Source organism: Strigops habroptila, chromosome 4 (genome assembly GCF_004027225.2).
Source record: "Strigops habroptila isolate Jane chromosome 4, bStrHab1.2.pri, whole genome shotgun sequence".
Lineage (NCBI taxonomy): Eukaryota > Metazoa > Chordata > Aves > Psittaciformes > Psittacidae > Strigops > Strigops habroptila.
Genome location: NC_046358.1, coordinates 5,096,268 through 5,115,475, shown reverse-complemented (window position 1 = coordinate 5,115,475; position 19,208 = coordinate 5,096,268). Strand labels below are relative to the sequence as shown.

Here is a 19,208-nt window from a genome sequence, read left to right as displayed (position 1 = left end):
GGAAAAAAGAAGCTTATAGAAGGTGGAAGCGAGGACAGGCGGCCTGGGAAGAATACAGGAACATTGCCCGAGAAGCTAGGGACCAGGTTAGGAAAGCTAAGGCCCAGCTAGAATTAAGTTTGGCAAGGGATGTAAAAGATAACAGGAAAGGATTCTATAGATACGTAGCAAATAAAAGACAGACTAGGGACAATGTAGGCCCTCTCCAGAAGCTATCAGGAGAACTGGCTACCATGGATTTGGAGAAGGCTGAGGTTCTTAATGACTTCTTTGCCTCAGTCTTCACCAGCAAATGCTCTGACCACACAACCCAAGTCTTGGAAGGCAGATGCAGGGACTGTGAGAACGAAGACCTTAGGCCCACTGTAGGAGAGGATCAGGTTTGAGACCATCTTAAGAACCTGAACGTGCACAAGTCCATGGGACCTGATGAAATCCATCCACGGGTCCTGAAGGAGCTGGCGAATGAAGTTGCTAAGCCACTGTCCATCACATTCGAAAAATCCTGGCAGTCAGGTGAAGTTCCCGATGACTGGAAGAAGGGTAATATAACCCCCATTTTCAAGAAGGGGAAGAAGGGAACTACGGACCAGTCAGTCTCGCCTCTGTGCCTGGCAAAATCTTGGAACAGTTTCTCCTGGAAAACATGCTAAGGCACATGAAAAACAACGAGGTGGTTGGTGACAGCCAACATGGTTTCACTAAGGGGAAATCCTGCCTGACCAATTTGGTGGCCTTCTATGATGGAGCCACGGAACTGATGGACAGGGGCAGAGCAGCTGACGTCATCTACCTGGACTTGTGCAAAGCGTTCGACACTGTCCCACATGACATCCTTGTCTCTAAATTGGAGAGACATCAATTTGATAGATGGACCACTCGGTGGATCAAAAACTGGCTCGATCGCCGCACGCAAAGAGTTGTGGTAAATGGCTCGATGTCCAGTTGGAAAACAGTAACGAGTGGTGTCCCTCAGGGATCGGTGTTGGGACCGGTCCTTTTCAACATCTTTGTCGGCGACATGGACAGTGGGATTGAGTGCACCCTCAGCAAGTTTGCCGACGACACCAAGCTGTGTGGTTCGGTTGATACGCTGGAGGGAAGGGATGCCATCCAGAGGGACCCTGACACGCTTGTGAGGTGGGCCGATGCCAAGCTTATGAAGTTTAACCAAACCAAGTGTAAGGTCCTACAGCTGGGTTGGGGCAATCCCAGGCACTGCTACAGGTTGGGCAGAGAAGAGATTCAGAGCAGCCCTGCAGAAAAGGACTTGGGGGTGTTGGTTGACGAGAAGCTTAACATGAGCCGGCAGTGTGCAGTTGCAGCCCAGAAAGCCAACCGTATCCTGGGCTGCATCAAAAGAAGCGTGACCGGGAGGTCGAAGGAGGTGATCCTGCCTCTCTACTCTGCTCTCGTGAGACCTCACTTGGAGTACTGTGTACAGTTCTGGTGTCCTCAACATAAAAAGGACATGGAGCTGTTGGAGCGAGTCCAGAGGAGGGCCACGAGGATGATAAGAGGGCTGGAGCACCTCCCGTATGAAGACAGGCTGAGAGAGTTGGGGCTGTTCAGCTTGGAGAAGAGAAGGCTGCGTGGTGACCTCATAGCAGCCTTCCAGTATCTGAAGGGGGTCTACAAGGATGCTGGGGAGGGACTCTTCCTTAGGGACTGTAGTGGTAGGACAAGGGGTAATGGGTTCAAACTTAAACAGAGGAAGTTTAGATTAGATGTAAGGAAGAAGTTGTTTACAGTGAGGGTGGTGAAGCACTGGAATGGGTTGCCCAGGGAGGTTGTGGATGCTCCATCCCTGGCGGTGTTCAAGGCCAGGTTGGACAGAGCCTTGAACCACGTGGTTTAGTGCAAGGTGTCCCTGCCCATGGCAGGGGGGTTGGAACTAGATGATCTTAAGGTCCTTTCCAACCCTTACGATTCTATGATTCTATGATTCTAAACACGCCAGGTGGTATTGAACCCTTTATAAGGATATATTTTTTTAATAAATAGATTGATTTTTCTAAAAATAGGAGGAAATGACTAGTCCATGTACACCCAACAAATTCAAAGTCAGAATTGGGCATGTAACTAAAATTTCCTATCTGCAAAGTCACTTTGTGACCTTTATCTCCAAAAAGATCTCTGCAAGAGGGGCAGATTTACCTGAAAAGCACCACTGTCTAGTTAGTGATGTTCATAAATACTGTTGAGGTGAATGAACAACAGTTGTGGTTTTTACATTATAAATAGAATTCCATTTTCAGGGATATATTAACAATATTAGGCTTGAAAATTGTAAGCTTGTTGGCAGTTGGATGACTTGGAGTAGGTTGATTTTTAAATATTTTTATTTAGACAGTCATTATATTTAGACAGTTCTTATTTATTTATAGACAGTCACTTTACATTAGTTGTGGTGATCTTAAAGGGCTTTATTTCTTTCTTCTTAGTAATAGGTGTAGGGATGGAAAAGAAAAATTACTGGTTGCCTGCATCTTGATTTTGGTACAGAATTTGTAACTTCTTTGTGAGTTACTCTGAACAGGCTATGGAAAATACTCTAAAACCAGTGCATAGTGGGTTGCAAAACAGCTGACTGGAACTCAGGTTAATATTTCATTGTCGTACAGGTAGCTTCTGTTAAGTGGAGTTTCAAATGACTTGGCCAGGCTTGTTTTATTTTAAATTAACTCAATATATTTCACTGTTTTGTAATTGTTATTATTTTCGTTAATCATTTTTGTTGTGGACGAATTTTCCTGGAGCACAGGTATAAACTACATTGGAGTTGTGTTTGTCTCCCTCTCTACTTTGTCAACTACTGTTAAATAGCTACTTCACTCTGATGGTATGTTTGGGGGGGGGGGGGGAAGACCCAAATAATCATGCTTTCTTTCTATTGTTCTGTGTGGTTTTATGTATTTTAAGATACCCAAGTGTGAAATTTTGGGGAGCTTTTTGTTGGGCAGGGTGAATTGCCCAGCCTGGTAGGACTCTGGCCTTTTGGTGCTGCCTGTAATTCTGTTGCCTCAAGCTAAATCAATTTGTAAATTTAGTAATATTTCATTACATGAAATATAAACATGCCCACTTCATGTTTACTGTGAGCCAATCTGTCTAAACCTATTTTTCCATACATATGGCTCACATAATATGCTCTTTTCTACCTGTGATTGAGGTTGCAAGTGTGGACTTGTAAGAAGATAGAGCATAATGTTTCATATGAAGTTAAAAGTAAACATTATTCCAGACTGTGCTTTAATAAGTTCACTGTAGGCCTAGCTCTTGGAACAGGTGGGCTCCATATTCAGTTTTGCTTGGCTTCCTGACTCACCTTCAGCAGGTACTTTCATCTCTGCATTTTTGTGAAATGGGTAGTGTAATGGATTTGATAAGCGGTACAATAAAATAACTAGTTTAGATTTTTTGGAAAGCTAAAACTTCAATGTTACTTTTTATACATGGGGTAACAGTGCTGTATTTTTTCTTTTTTGTTTGGATTTCTGAGATCCTTTATCACAGGAAAGAGTATATCCTTTTTATTGAGTGCCACCTTAGCTGATGTATAACCAAACTATCACTCTCAACTGGAATTCAAAATAGGCTTTCTCACTCTTTCCCGCAGGCATTCCACTTTTGGAAGTTCATGGGCTCTGACCTTGCAGGTGCTGATTATTTTGAATAATTTATTACATGAAAAAGAAAATAAAGAATTCAGTCTTTTTTATTTATTCATTTTTGTCACTTCTGCTGCTTTTATGATTTTCAGAGTTGCGAGTTCACCTTGTTCCTTTAACAGTGCAGCTGCTGAAGCTTCTCTTTTGGCAGAATTCTTATTGTAGTAAAAGACAATTATCTGATGCATTTATCATTTTCTCTTCACTCCCATTCCTGGTACTATTGTTGCTTTAATTGGTTTCCTATTTATTTTTCTTCCCCAGTTTTATCCCTTTGCTTGAAGTCAGGTTCACAAATTAGCTTTTTCAACATCCAATTTATTGCTGTTGCAGAGTCTGATAGGTGCAGCTTTTATTGCTTTTCTGTTATATGGCCAAGAATGAACACTTAGTTCAGTGGCATGCAGCCATTCTGAATTAGTGAGACCACTGTTATAAAATGATTTAGTAACTCCATGCCTTGATAACCCAAAAGTAAGATTTTGTTTAAAACTACTTACTGTGTTATGGTCTACTAAGTTTGTTACGTATAAACATAAACAAGTGGTACAAAACAACGTTTGCTTACATCTGTTTTAAAGGCAGAGCCTATTCTTTTCCATGTGGCAACTATTTCAGTTTGAGGAGTTTGCTATTTTAATTTTGGGCATCTGGTTTTAGGACCTTATTTTTCTCAGTGTTTTTTTGTCCTAAAGCCTGGCTATATATATCCCAAGAATGAACCCACTGTTTTTTTGCCCTCTTGCTTTCTTAATTTGTTTAACAGATGCCTTGGGGGTCTATACTTAACCTTTGTTGGGGTTTTTTTGGCAATGAAGCAAACAGTTTCTATTTTTTTGGACGGCAGTATAAACAGAGGTTGTTTATATGTATAAATTTCTGTTTTCATAAGAGTTTTGCTACAAGTCATCTAATCATGAATGATAAAATTCTTCTTTTTTATGAGTGTTTGTATGCATCTTTTGAATGCTGCATGTAATAGTCAAAGGATGAAAACATGGATAAAAGTAAAAAAGGATAAAAACTAAGGATCCTCTTTTCCTCTTCTACTTTCAGATAATTACCTAGGCTTCAAAATGAAAGTGAGGAAGAAGAGTCCTCCAAAGCATTAATTTGAACAATAATTATTGCTGGTAAGTAAGTACTTCTTTTCCTCTGTGGTCTTGCTGCCACTTGGACAAAAACTAGATACACAGAAACTAGATGAAGACCTGTGCTACTTAAACAGCAGCTGAAAACTGCCTTTCTGTTGATAAATCCTTGTCAGCTGGAAGAAGCAAACTTTGCAAAAGAGAGGTCAGGTCCTTTGCTTTTATGCCAGATCACTGACAAAATTGGGTCAGACACCTATTTCATCTTTCTTTTCTCCTTATGCCCATTTTTCTCCCTTCTCCTCTTTGCTTCTCACCTCTGAAAAGATAAATTCTTTGATAGATTCATTATGTATCCTCTGTCTTACGTACAAAGCCTTTATTCTTTGGCAGTATTTTGGGGCCCTTTCATCTGTATGGCAGATACTACATGTATTTGTCAGAGATCACCAATACTGTAGAAGCTGGGCACAGGCCCTGTTCCATGAAGTTTCTCCGAAAGTTGTGAGTAACTAAGCTGTTGTGGCTGGAAACTATTGTGTGCTCTGGGATATTCTAGATCCAGTGCTAGATTTACTCAAATGGTGATGAGTATTAAAAACTTAATACCACAGATTCTTATATTTTTGAAGGTGTAACCAACTACCATAATACTAATTTAAGTAAATAAATGTATCATAAAAGATAAATCTTAGAAGAATAGTAACTCTCTTCTTTTTAATAAGTTGATTAAAGAATTGAAGTGAACTTCACTGAAACATGAGTTCAGGTGTGAACATGGAAACCAAGCATGTTATGACACAACTATAGAAAAGACTGTTAGGATCAGAATTGTTAATTATGGTAAAGATAAGAAGGTTGTGAAAGTTTCTTGAACTTTCTTGAACAGCCAACCAACTTTTCTTGAACAGCCAACTTTCTTGAACAGCCAACCCAGTTTCAAGAAAGCTAAGTGGAAACTGGATGCTACCACCCTATCGTTTGTTCCGTCCTGGCCATGAGGTCCTCAGAATATCATTTGAAATCCCACCTTTTTTTTTTTTTTTAAACTATTCATTAAATTCTTAAGCTGAAAAAGTACTTCAAGAATTCTAACTAACTGTATAACTTTCACAAGTTTCTTGAACTTTCACAACTGAACAAGTTAGACTAACAGCTCAAGCAAATTTGTTGCAGATGAGATGATTTTACTGTTCACCCAACTGCAGTAATGGTTGTCAAGCTGTAGACATCTAAAGTACTCTCAATTATTATGGCTTATTTATACAGTTATAACTCTTGAAGTACTTTTTCAGCTTAAGAATTTAATGAATAGTTTAAAAAAAAAAAAAAAGGTGGGATTTCAAATGATATTCTGAGGACCTCATGGCCAGGACGGAACAAACGATAGGGTGGTAGCATCCAGTTTCCACTTAGTTTTCCTGAAACTGGGTTGGCCGTTGTAACTGCTTACTGCTACTGAAAGGGGTTGATTGTGTTTCCCAAACCCTGTTCTTTCCCATATCTGACTCCTGCTGAAACCAGTTAACTGTTTTATCTCACAAACCCAGCAAAAAGGTGGTTAGTTTTGTTTCTTGATTTGTGGGTTGGATCAGCTCAGATAAGTGTTCAGAAAGTGTTAAAGTGGTGCAAAGGAAGAAACGGATATATGAAGGCAGGAGGAAAGAGTGGGGGAGCAGAACTTGTCCCTTTAGACAGCAGCCAGGCAGTGGATCTGTCCATCAGTTTGTGGTTAAAACTGTGTTACCACAGTATTAGATTGGAAATAGCTGATTTGACTTTGGAGAAGATTTGGTTTCTGTGAGAGTTTTAGACTAGAACTGGCTAATCTTTCCACAGCCCTCCCAGCCCTTGCTGTTAGTAGGAGCGACCTGTTGATACAGAATACAAACAGTGATTCAGAGGGAAAAAATCTTAGCAGATAACTAGAAAATCTGCAATAGTCTTCCTATCCACCCTCTGCCAAGCCCCATGTGAAATATCTATGTGCTTCAGGCCCTGGAAATGAATGATAAGTATGTATGAAGAACTTGCATGACTTGTCCAAACCTCACTTCTTACCAGAATTGGCTGGTACCTTGTACATGATGTTTCATAATAAAACCATTTTTCTGTATCTTAGTTTACAGTTTTGTAAATGAATTTTTTTTTGGTTGAACTGTGAGCCTGGATGCATGCATATATGCTTGCTTATACTTATATTTTGTCCTGTGTTCACACTGCCTTGATTTGTCTGTAAACCGTGGTGATGGTTGCATCTTTTGTAGAGATGCAGTCCTTCCTTTGGCGAGGGCAGATTGCAGTGGTTAAGAACTGCATGAAACCTCTATTTGCCTTTTCTGTTCAATTTGTGCAGGAGGATCATTAAGAGGATTTGTGCAGAGGATAAACTGAAGTGTCTGGAGCAGTAGCTAAGCCAGTGGTTTTGTATGCATTGCTTAACTCCTAAAGGAGATTGAGCAGTGGAGGTAAGCTGATTTGAGTTTAGTATCTAGGTAAGATCTAGGTAGTGCTCGTAGGTTGAGGCAAATAACTAAGTAACAGAGAGGAGGTGATACCTTTAGAGGAGGTGATACCTTTCCCGTATTACTTTGTTATGCAGTCTATGGATTGTGTTGGATTCCTGCTTCCTGTCAGATTGCATAACATACTGTGTTCAGAACTATTTTCTGCTATCAGAGTCTGGCTGGGAAAAACTGTATTTGTTCCATTTACCTATTTAATATTTTTCTTGATGCTTCTCACATGTAAAAACATTCCTGTGGTAGTCTATACCTTTTTTTTTTTTTTCTTCCTGATCATACTTCACACTTGGTCTAATGCATTCCCTCTATGGACTTCAGTTTCGTAGTTTGTTAAAAAAAGAAAGATCAACTGGGCATTTTTTTTGTTACCTTCTGAACTACTTTCTTACCCTTTTTTGAACATACTGCAACTTACATTTGTCTGAGATAGGCTTTTGGCGATAAACTTATCTCTTCAAAAGGCCTTTATGTTCTGAGTTTTAAGATTGATTTTAGGGGCACCTGAGGTCCTGGATAGATTTTATTTATTTTTACATATCTAAATAGATCGACATATGAGTCCATATAAACATAAAATCCATATGAACATAAAATTCCATATTTCAATATGGAAAAGGAAAATACCTTTTCAGAAGGGTATGTTGCTGATCTAGCCCTGCCCTTTTTATCAATACCAAAGCTGGACCATCCTTCTGTGTTTCTGGAGTACCTGCTATCTTTCTTACTACTTTCCTCCGCACCTGAGGATCAACGAAGTCTGTTTCTTGCTCTGACATTCAGCTTCAGTTCACTGTTTTATTCTCGTAGTCATTTAGCTTGGATTCTTGTTTAAAAGATGGCTTACTGCTATGCTGGCTTTCTGAAATATATTCTTTATTAAAAACATGTTCTATATAAGTCAGTTCAGATGCAGCAGCACAACCAACAGTCTTTCATGCCTTTTTTCCTTCTTAAGAGGTTACTAATGTATCCATTGACTTGCATGTTTACTGCAATGAAAAATGGTAGCAGCTATGAGACTGCAGGGATGTTGGAAGATTGGATTAGAATTTAACATGAACCAACAAATTAGAATGATCTGTGAAAAGTAGGATACAAGTCGTTAAGGGCAAGGAAAAAGGAAAGACAGAATAAGGAATGGCTGGGAGTTCTGAAGTAAAAGATTGAGAGTTAAGAGCTGACATTAAGTCAACAGTATCATGCACAGAAAAACGTTCCAAAAACATAACATCACAGCAGGATAAATAAATGGAAGCATTATCATAAAACACCATGTAAATCCCTCTGCTGAACTTAGGGTAGAAATTAAGTCAACTAGCTCATTGTGCCGGGTTTGGAGCCATGCACTTAATACATGCAAACAAATCAAAATTACTTTGCCAAGTTAGAGACTCCAGAAGACATTAGTGCTGATGATCAGGACACTGGATCTAAGACCTATGAGGAGAGGTTGAAAAAATCAAGGATAATTTAATAAAAAGAGTAAGTGCTGCTGCCCGAGGTCTTTTGGAACACCGCAAACCTAATAAGCTTACATTTTCACCAGTGGAGATTAATGCATTGTGGCTGGTGAAGCTCTGCAATCGACTGGAAAGAGCATATATCTCTGGAAGTTCCTAAAATGTCCTAAGACACATGAGTATGTGTGATCTCATCTTAGAGAAGAGGTGTGGTCTAATAAACTTCTGATAACCTTATTACATTTTATGATTTCATGTCTAGTTTGTAGCTGGGCTTTTTTTCCTTTCTTTTTCCTTAATTGTCTCTCTCTTGTGAGTGGAGCATGGAGAGAACAGCTTTTTGCAAATGATGCTCAGAAACAGCATAGAATCTCTTTCTGCATATTACAGCAAGTTTTTATTTTTGCAATTTTTTAGCTGAAATATTTTTTTCCAGTTGACCAAGTTACTGTTGATGTTGAATGCACCTGATTTTAAACTTTTAGACTAAACTAAACCTAAGTGTTCACAAATTATTTAAGGAAACAATATCAGAGGAAATAGCCAGCCAAGATGTGTATTTTGTCTGGAATATGTTTCCTGATTCACAAGTTCATGCAGTTAAATAGGTGAGGAACTATGTCATAGGGGTTTTTTAATATGAAATACAGAGAGTTGGTATAGCAAATTCTGATGAAAGTATCTGTGAGTTATGGTTTTTCATCTAATATTACCATTTTAGATAAAATGATACTCTGAAGGTGTAAGTCTTGCCCACTATTTGTTGTTTATTAGAAGAAATCGTAGCTGTCGTGGAGAGAAGAACAGGATGTGACTCAATGCCAAGGCTACATCTACAATACAGAAATATCCCACAGTTGTTTTGACTTTGCTTTTTTTAAATGATGTAATCATATTACACTGATACTTCAGTGCTTTGTTGTGTCTATGGATTATATTAAATGGTGTCTAAAAACACTTCAGAATTTGGCAGAACCTGTTGGTGTCGGAAAATCTTCATTTAATTGTTTTTGCACTTCAGTCTTAGGGGTTTTTTGGTGACATCTTTTGTTTTTAGACAAACGTTGAAATAACCCGAGTCTAAAGGGAATGAGAATAATGAGATGCTTTGCCAGTATGTAGAAAAAAAACGATCGGGACAGGTTAATTATAGGGTGATTCACTTGAAATTGATCCTAATGATACTGTCTTTTAATCAGATTGATTTTGTCCTAAGGAGATTTGTTGTAACTCATGTTAACTGTATTAAAATTGGTTAATGAATCCAAAAAACTGTCACTAGACAGGGAACTTTCAAACCCTAAGGAAAGTTCTTGTAAGGCTGCATGGCAGGGGGTTTGCTGGCTCTTGGGAAGAATATATCACTCCTCATAAATCTCTAAAAGTTGTAGTTTTAAAGATATAGTAATTTTAATGATAAAATGATATCAATAACTGTTAAATTGCTTGGCAAGTGGAACTTACTTAAGAACTTGTATTTGAATAGAGGCAAACATGTGATCCCAGGTCTAGAGACTAATATTGTGGATTGCACTTACAGGTTAGAGGAACTGTTTTTGAATACAACAACCATTAGGAGGGATGTAGGGGAGGTGATGTTACTGCTGTATGCAATATTAATGGACAGTGGTGGATATATTATGTGCAGGTTGGAGATCTAGTCTTCAGAAATAACCTTAGGAAAGGGTTTAGAAAAAAGCTATAAGAATAATTCAGATTCTGGGAAAGTGTATCTCATTTTAGAGATTTAGGAAGCCTGTTTCTACATTTGTATCTTCAGCCACTCAACAGTTCACTCTGCAGCTTTTTGGTGTCTGAAAGCTATGATGAATGGTATATAGTTCTTTTGAGGGTAGTGACAAACCACTTCTGAAACATACTGTTCTAATTTGGAGAGATTCTCATAGGAAAAATGTAATAGTACTTGTGTTCTCCCCCCTTACTCCTTCTTGTTTAATGTGAACAAAATAAATCTGTGTTTTCTCTCAATGGCCTTTGGTTGGGGTATCAGATACCTGAAAGACTGACTTTTATTAGGACAAAGGAAGACAAAACTTAGGAAATGATTTTCTGAGCTTCTCTGGTGGTAAAAAGGCTACTTTGCAAGCAGAGATGGGAGGCATGATTTGTTAGAGGCAAGTACAACAAGACTATTCAGTAGAATGTCCACATTAGATGGAAAAAAGGAAGAAGTATTGCCATTGGCTTTGAAGATGGAACTGAGACCACATTATATTGCAGAGGAATCCCAGTTCCATTCTCAGCACCATAATCCCCTCTGCCAGCAGGTTATCAACATACCCTTACCAAAGTCAGCATATTACTGGTAACATTTTTGTTACAAATACTATTTAATATGCAATGTGTAACAGTAACAGGAACGTTAAACTTGGATGGAACGAAATCCATCCTTGTCTCAAGGCATTAGCAACTTCTTTTCACCCAATCAACTGCATATTCAAGGGTCATGTTGCATCTTCTTATGCAGTATTTGTGTCACTCCTTTCTCCTCTTTAAACACTGTGTAGAGTTTCACCTGTTGAGCTGATGGTAGAATCCTTCAGAATGAATATTGGCATTGCATTCTGCCACTGAATACGTGCCTTTCCAAGAAAAATGCTAACGTTTTCACAAAGTCCTATATTTAAAAGACTGCTTTTTGCACCTTCCTGCCCAACCATGTTAATAATGATGGTATTCTCTTTTTTTTTTAACCATAGAGAAGTACTCCTTTCCCTTCTGTGCTTAAGATTGGCTTAGGAAGGCAGAACTGCTATATGTCTCTTTCCTCTTGATTGAACACATTTTAGAAATGCCATTGTCTTAGAGTGTTCTTTTTTCCTGCACGTTGCAGTTGCAGTGGTGTGCAGGAGGTCATGTTTTTAGTGGCTTTTTATATGTAATGATAGCTATTTACTTTGTATTTCCCTTCAAGTCGATGATCTGGTGACTGATAGTAGTCTGGGATTGCAAACTTCCGGAGGGCAATCATTCCATTTTGTGCCATTATCAAATGACTTTGGTTTTGTCATCAGTGATGTTATGTGGAAGTTGATGGCGTGAATGTAATCTGAAGGGTGTGAGGAGGTTGCTGATTGTCCTATAACTGTAAGTGAATGATCTTATGACTTGGTGCTTTTTTTCCACAGACCCAAAAGCACCACTCAGTACTATGCAGCTGGTCAATGAATGCTTGCAGCAGTTGGTGAATTTTGTGCACCATCTGTATTGTGCAGTCCTTCTTCTTGATTATTTTGTCTTCATTTCAGTGTGATTTGGTAATTGTTGAAGTCAAATATGGAAAAATTATGTATGCTATTGTTGTATGTGCATTACACTTATCTGAGAAGAAGTAATGTTTCTTCTGGAGGATGACAGAATGAAAACTGATGTGGTGAGCCACAGGTATTTGAAAAAGGGGATGCTAAAAAGCCACAAATTGAGTTGTTGAAAGTGGACTCCTGAGTTTTCGTAATACCCTGAATGCTGTGATTAGCATCCCACAGAGCATTGTAAAACAATCCATTAATCATATCTTAGGCAGTGATAAAGAAGGCTCTGGAATGTCAGCAGTGTTGTGCACCTTTCTGTGGTTACAAGATACTGTGAACAGCAGCCAGAATATTTAGAAAACAATTGCATGTGTGCTGTGATGTGCCATTGTTTGCAGCAGCAGTATGACAACTGATGCTTTCTGCAAGAAAACTTTTTCTAGTGTAGCAATATCATTAGAATAGGTTCTGAAGTTATTTTGCTCAGAATAATTTATGATGTTTGTATTTCTGTTCCTAAATAATTTATATTTGAGTTAACATCCAGATTAAAGATGCTAACATTAATTTTGTCCCACTGGTTCGATTCAAACAATTCATCTAGTTTTTTTCAGCTGGCTGTTCTCCATGTTTTCTTACTGTTTTATAATGTGGCTTCCTGTTTTTCCTGGAATGTCCCAGAAAACTAATTTTCATATACCTGGAATTTCTGTTTTCCAATTCGTAATTGTTGCTATTAACTAATACACATAATTCTTACAAATCATTTCATATCATCACACTTTTTATGATAAACCTGAATTACTGAGCTCTCTTGGAGGGGAAAAGTTAATTAGTGCTGATACTTATGAAGTTATTTTGCAAAACCTGAAAATTCATTTACATCAGTGCTTCACAATGTATTTGAAGTAGTGCATTTCCGAAAACTGCTTCTGTTCTGAAGCCCACCCTTTATATAAAAAACAATGGCATTACATGTGCACTGAACATACTACAGAATCACTAAACCGGAAAAATTCAACTTATCCCTGGATTTTTCAGCTAGCAGCTTATATTTAGTTTTGGCTGTTGAGTATAATAACATTATTCCAGGGAATGTTGCTAGGATATGAGTGATGTAAAATAATCTCTGAGTTTGGGAGCATTTTACAGCTATATTAGAGTGGATTATTATTTTGATGCCTTACTACAGCAGGGAGCATAGCACAAGGCAAGGTCAAGAAAAAGGAAAAATCCAGCTTTGTTCAGAAAATTAGTGGAATGCAGTTCACACATTCTAATGGCTTCAGACAGTATCTTAAAAACATAGACTCTTCACCCCTCTCTCTCTACTTTTATTTCTTAAACATGCCTTTTTTGAGGAATGATCTTTCAGGCCAAAACTCTGCAAATCCCTCACATATTGCAGTTCTTGAGGGTTTTCCCCGTTTGCCTTATATCAAAGGATTGCTTATTGCCTGCATTTGATTTATTCAGGTTAGGTTCAGGTTAGGTGTAAGGAAGAAGTTCTTTACTGTGAGGGTGGTGAGGCACTGGAACAGATTGCCCAAAGAACTGGTAAATGCTCCATCCCTGGCAGTGTTCAAGGCCAGGTTGGAGAGAGCCTTGGGCGACATGGTCTAGTGTGAGACATCTCTGCCCATGGCAGGAGGTTGGAACTGGTTGATCTTAAGGTCCTTTCCAACTCTAACCATTCTATGATTCTATTCCTTTGCATCAACTTCTTCAGAATTTAGTAAAGGTTGTAAACATATCATCTAGAAATGGAGTTGGTGGCAGAGAGCATGAGTCTTTCCCAGTGTGTGCCAAATATAATCAGTAGGTTCTGTGTGATTTCCTGAAATCTATGGGTTTTCTCCAGCTCTGCATGCGCTGAGACTCAAAACAGGGTATAAAGAAGCATCAGAAGAACTTAACTAATAATTGATACAAAAATAATCAGAACTCTGTTGCAATTTAGTACTTCCATACATGAGTGCTTCTTCCAACTCTCCTTTCACTGTACACACTCACGAAGTCATTGCCAGCTACTTCCGTTAGTGTTTTGTATTTCAACAGGATCTTAATCTGTGCTATTTCTTTAGTGACCTTAAAAGCGTGTTATGTGCCCATATGCACACAAGAAAGGTGTGTGTTGTTTTTTTTCTTTACATTTTTAATCTATATTCTTTTAGCAGGCATATTTACAAAAGGTTTTTCCTGTTTTCTTTTTTCTACACACCTACAATTGTGGTTTTCTTTTCTGAAATGCAATTTATTTTTTTACTCTGCTTAATGCTGTAACTTCCTTTGAATTTAGTCTAATTCCTGGCCTGTTGTCATGTGTAATCAAGTGTTTCTTTCATCTAGAAAGATTGTTGTGTTTATGAATTGATTATCTCTCTCCAGCACCTAAGTTGCTCAGTGTGACTGCTTGTTCAGACTTCTTCAAGGCAGGAAGAGTTTTGCCATTTTGTTCCCCCGTTCCACTGGACCAGTTCACACAGTCAAATTGTGGAAGGGGTTTTAGCTTTTTCTGTTGCGTGTGGTTTGTTTGGTTTTTAATCTTTCCTTACCCGTCATTTAATTACACAAGATTAAAGAATGAAATTCCCACATGACATCCTTGTCTTTTCCTGCACGACATCCTTGTCTCTAAGTTGGAGATACATCAATTTAATACATGGACCACTCAGTGGATAAAGAACTGGCTCGATGGCCCCATGCAAAGAGTTGTGGTAAATAGCTCAATGTCCAGTTGGAAAACAGTAACGAGTGGCGTCCCTCAGGGATCGATGTTGGGACCGGTCCTGTTCAACATCTTTGTCGGCAACATGGACAGTGGGATTGAGTGTGCCCTCAGCAAGTTTGCTGACGACACCAAGCTGTGTGGTTCGGTTGATACACTGGAGGGAAGGGATGCCATCCAGAGGGACCCTGACACGCTTGTGAGGTGGGCCAATGCCAACCTTATGAAGTTTAACCAAACCAAGTGTAAGGTCCTACAGCTGGGTTGGGGCAGTCCCAGGCATAGCTACAGGTTGGGCTGAGAAGAGATTTAGAGCAGCCCTGAGGAGAAGGACTTGGGGGTGTTGGTTGATGAGAAGCTTAACATGAGCCGACAGTGTGCGCTTGCAACCCAGAAACCAACCGTGTGCTGGGCTGCATCAAAAGAAGCGTGACCAGCAGGTCAAAAGAGGTGATCGTGCCCCTCTACTCTGCTCTTGTGAGACCTCACTTGGAGTATTGTGTACAGTTCTGGTGTCCTCAACATGAAAAGGACATGGAGCTGTTGGAGCAAGTCCAGAGGAGGGCCACGAGGGTGATAAGAGGGCTGGAGCACCTCCCATATGAAGACAGGCTGAGAAAGTTGGGGCTGTGCAGCCTGGAGCAGAGAAGGCTGCGTGGAGACCTCAGAGCAGCCTTCCAGTATCCGAAGGGGGTCTACAAGGATGCTGGGGAGGGACTCTTCCTTAGGGGCTGTAGTGGTAGGACAAGGGGTAATGGGTTCAAACTTAAACGGGGGAAGTTTAGATCAGATATAAGGAAGAAGTTATTTACAGTGAGGGTGGTGAGGCACTGGAATGGGTTGCCCAAGGAAGTTGTGAATGCTCCATCCCTGGCGGTGTTCAAGGCCAGGTTGGACAGAGCCTTGGGTGACATGGTTTAGTGCAAGGTGTCCCTGCCCATGGCAGGGGGGTTGGAACTAGATGATCTTAAGTTCCTTTCCAACCCTAACTATTCTTTGATTCTATATATTCCTTTATAATGAGTAAAACATACAGTTTTCCTAAGCAAGCAGGGAAGACAAGTTATTTTGTAGAAAGCTAAGAACCAGGTCACTGGTAAAATTTTATCTTATTTTTTGGTATGAAATATGAGGATTATTTTGGGATTATTTTGGTAGAATTGATTGCAGTGCAAAGTGTTTGGGGGGACCTAATGTTCTTCTTTCTTTATTGCCAGAATAAGTTGATCCCTGATGCTTCATTTTATTACTGATAATTGTCTCCTGAACATTTAAAAATAATCTTCATTTCTAGAATCATCAGAACAATTAATATGTAAAGAATGTTTTGATGGTTTGTGGTTGTAATGATTTCTTGGGTTTCATGCCTTTTTATTTAATTCCTAACATTTAGTGGTTTTGGTCTATAATATCCTTTTTTGTCAAGCAGAGAAAATCTGGGAGAATGGGGCAGGAGAAAAGAGAAAGCATAAGATTTAAAACAATAAAATGCCCCAAACCAATAAACTAACAAACAAGCAAACTGACAAAAAACCCCAACAAACCAAAACCAAACAAAATTGAAAGAAGCTTATGCCAGACTGTTCCAAAAGCTTCTATTGCATGTGGGAAAGCTTTCTCAACAAAACTCTGAAATGATGGCCCACACTGCTCCCTGGTAATGTGCTTCTTTCATAGGATATAGCTTTATCTTAGTTGGCTATAGTTCTATACTAGGACCAAATCCTATTCATATGTATAAACAGAGCTGTTGTGTTACTATTGCTTAAATTGGTTTCTGTACCAGAAAAATTGAAGATGGTTTATTCAATAGAGCCTTATTTTAAAAGAATTTTAAAGCTCGTCTTCGAGGCAAAACATCTGTAAGTTTAACTTCTGTACCAAGCAAATCTGGAGAAACTGAAAAAAAAAAAAAAAAAAGAATTATTGGATATGTGTTTAAGTATGGTATATTGAAGAAGAGCCAATGTAGACATGACCTGATCAATAAACTATAATTAAATTGCGTGGTTTTGGCAAGGCTTTTAAACAATCACTTTCAGAAAAACGAAAGTCTGCTGGGAAAAGAGAAATAGTCTTTTTTGTCAATTTATAACTCTGTAAGGGAATAGAAAAACAGGAATATGTGGTTATTTTTCGTAATAGAAAAAGCTTAGTGCAAGGATTCATTTTTCCTGTTCAAGGGCCTGTGTTGGCTCGTATAGTTCATCAAAGAATAAATTATCTGGAAAGCAGAATTTCTTGTGTTCTGTTGAATAGAATCGCTGTAGGAAACTTTAGCATTATATTACGTTCTGCATAATCTTGACATAATGTTTACATTTAAAGCGTCATTTTTTTTGTGCACTTCTGTAATATAGATTAGGAGTGAAGAAAGTTAGAAATTATACAGGTTGAGATTTGGGATGAGGTCTTTCTGTGGTCTTTCTGTGGTCATTGTACTAAATGACCTGTGCAGGTAGCATTTCATGAAGATACAGATTTGTGTAACTCTGTACAAGCCTTTTTGAATTCTATGTGAAAAGACTAAAAAATTTATTTTACACTCCATAAATATAAAGCTGGATTTGGTAGTAGAGAAGTTTTTGCACACACCTCCCTTCCTCCACCCCAGTTCTGTATTTGACAGATACTGTTTTATGTGCATTTAAATAGCAACAAGCAGATTTTCAGTTTAGTTCCATTTGTTCTGGTTTAGGTTTAACATATGTCAAAATACTGCTTTAGGTTCATTTCTGGTTCATGGAAAACTTAAGATTTTGGGTGAGTTTTTTAGATGGAGATAAATTCAACTCACTGCATTAAAGGTATAACTCAAAAGAATGGCCTTGAATATTCCCATTTTCTTGGTTATGATCTTAATATGCATGGCTTAAGTAAAAGAACTGTAGTTGTTGCTGTTTATTGTACATATAATTTCTTTGTATGTATTGTAATACAAATAATCTAATAATATTTTTTAAAGCCTGTTCTGGCTTTTGATAACACATAAATGTTTTTATACTTGTGCATTACTGAGTTTCTTTTAAAACTTATTATTTAGTAATCTGAAACAAATGAAAATTTCCTATTTGTTTGTAAATCTGGGTGTCAGTACAACATTGTTTTTGTTAACATCAGGAATCCCTTTCGCTGTTTGGAAAATATTAACAGATCCATTAAAAGCAAATCAGGACGCTGGGTTTTTGAAAAATACTGGAGTTGAAGTTTTGATCACCAAATGCTATTTTAGACTTCTATCTATCTACCATCATTGCTATAAAAAGCGTGGTATACTGGTATATTTAAAATACAGCCTCTTGTGTATGTCTGAAATAAAGATCCCCAAACTCAATTATTTTTTTGGATTAATAAGAACTGGATCTGAAATCTTCTGTTTCTCTCTGGAGGCAGCTATGCAAATCACAGTGTGATAAACTCAGTGTATGTAATTTCTCTTCCATACATTATTACATAGAGCATTTTTCCTAGAGAAACTTTTTTGGTTTAAAAAGAAGAAACCACAAAATAGTGATACATTTTCTGAAAGAAATATGGTGTGAGTGTTCCTTTAGCCATATTTAAGTACATAAAGGGAAAGGCGAAGATTCTGTTCCAAATAAATGCAGTGGCAGCTTCTAACAGTCTTGAAGTCATTTATGTGGAATTAATCTAACCTGAAAAGGTGGCTTAAGAAACCAGAAAACTGTTTTCTAGAGGAACAAATTACTCAAATTAATATTCCATTTCATTTTAAGTTGATGCCTTTATGAAAAATCTGAAGACAGGAGATATGTGTGGTCCAAGTTTATTCAAGTTTGAATAAACTATGAGCAGAAGACGCAGAGTTGTAATTGCATCTGAGATACTGTAACGTAATGCTTAGATATTTTGATTCTGATGTCTTTACAAGTTGATGTTTACACCATCGGGAGATTGAGAACAAGAAGATCGTAAAATACGATTCAGTCAGAATTTTGGTGGCTGTTTGATTCAGTCTTTATAAAGTCTGTACCTGCAGAGGGCAAAAGCTGTTGGAGAACTGGTATATCTGAAAAGCTCAATCTTTAGAAAGGATTCCAGTGCTTGTTATGTTGGTAGTATTGTGTTAAAATTGCAGAGATGCATGGAGAGTGGGGAGAAAATCAGTTACCACTTCATCAGTGTTATTTGTCTACTGAACAGTTTCTGTTTCTTTATGTGCTGCACTTCTGGGATATTTGAACAGCAGACACGAAGAATTTTTAGAATCTAAAGCATATAGTGTCCCCTGAACATTGAAAACAAGTTTTAGTATCTTAATCTATTTTTTCTCCCCTGACAGACTTGAAATGTGATGCTTTGTGATTTACTTACTTAAATTTTGAATGAAGCCTGTGGGTTTTGATGTTTTGGCAATCTCAATCTTTTACTCTATATAACATGATTACAAAAATCAGGCACTACTGCACTGAGAATGTGGTGTTGATAATCTGTGATTCC

The 19,208-nt window shown here is 38.2% G+C and overlaps 1 protein-coding gene across 2 annotated transcripts in view; it reads left to right on the top strand.

Moving 5' to 3' along the window:
- FUT8 (fucosyltransferase 8) overlaps positions 1–19,208 on the top strand; it is a 125,963-nt gene that overhangs the window by 22,070 nt on the left and 84,685 nt on the right. For both annotated transcript variants that reach the window (XM_030483767.1, XM_030483765.1), the window contains exon 2: positions 4,728–4,804. The gene's annotated coding sequence lies outside the window, so the exon portion shown is untranslated. The remainder of the gene's footprint in view (positions 1–4,727; positions 4,805–19,208) is intronic.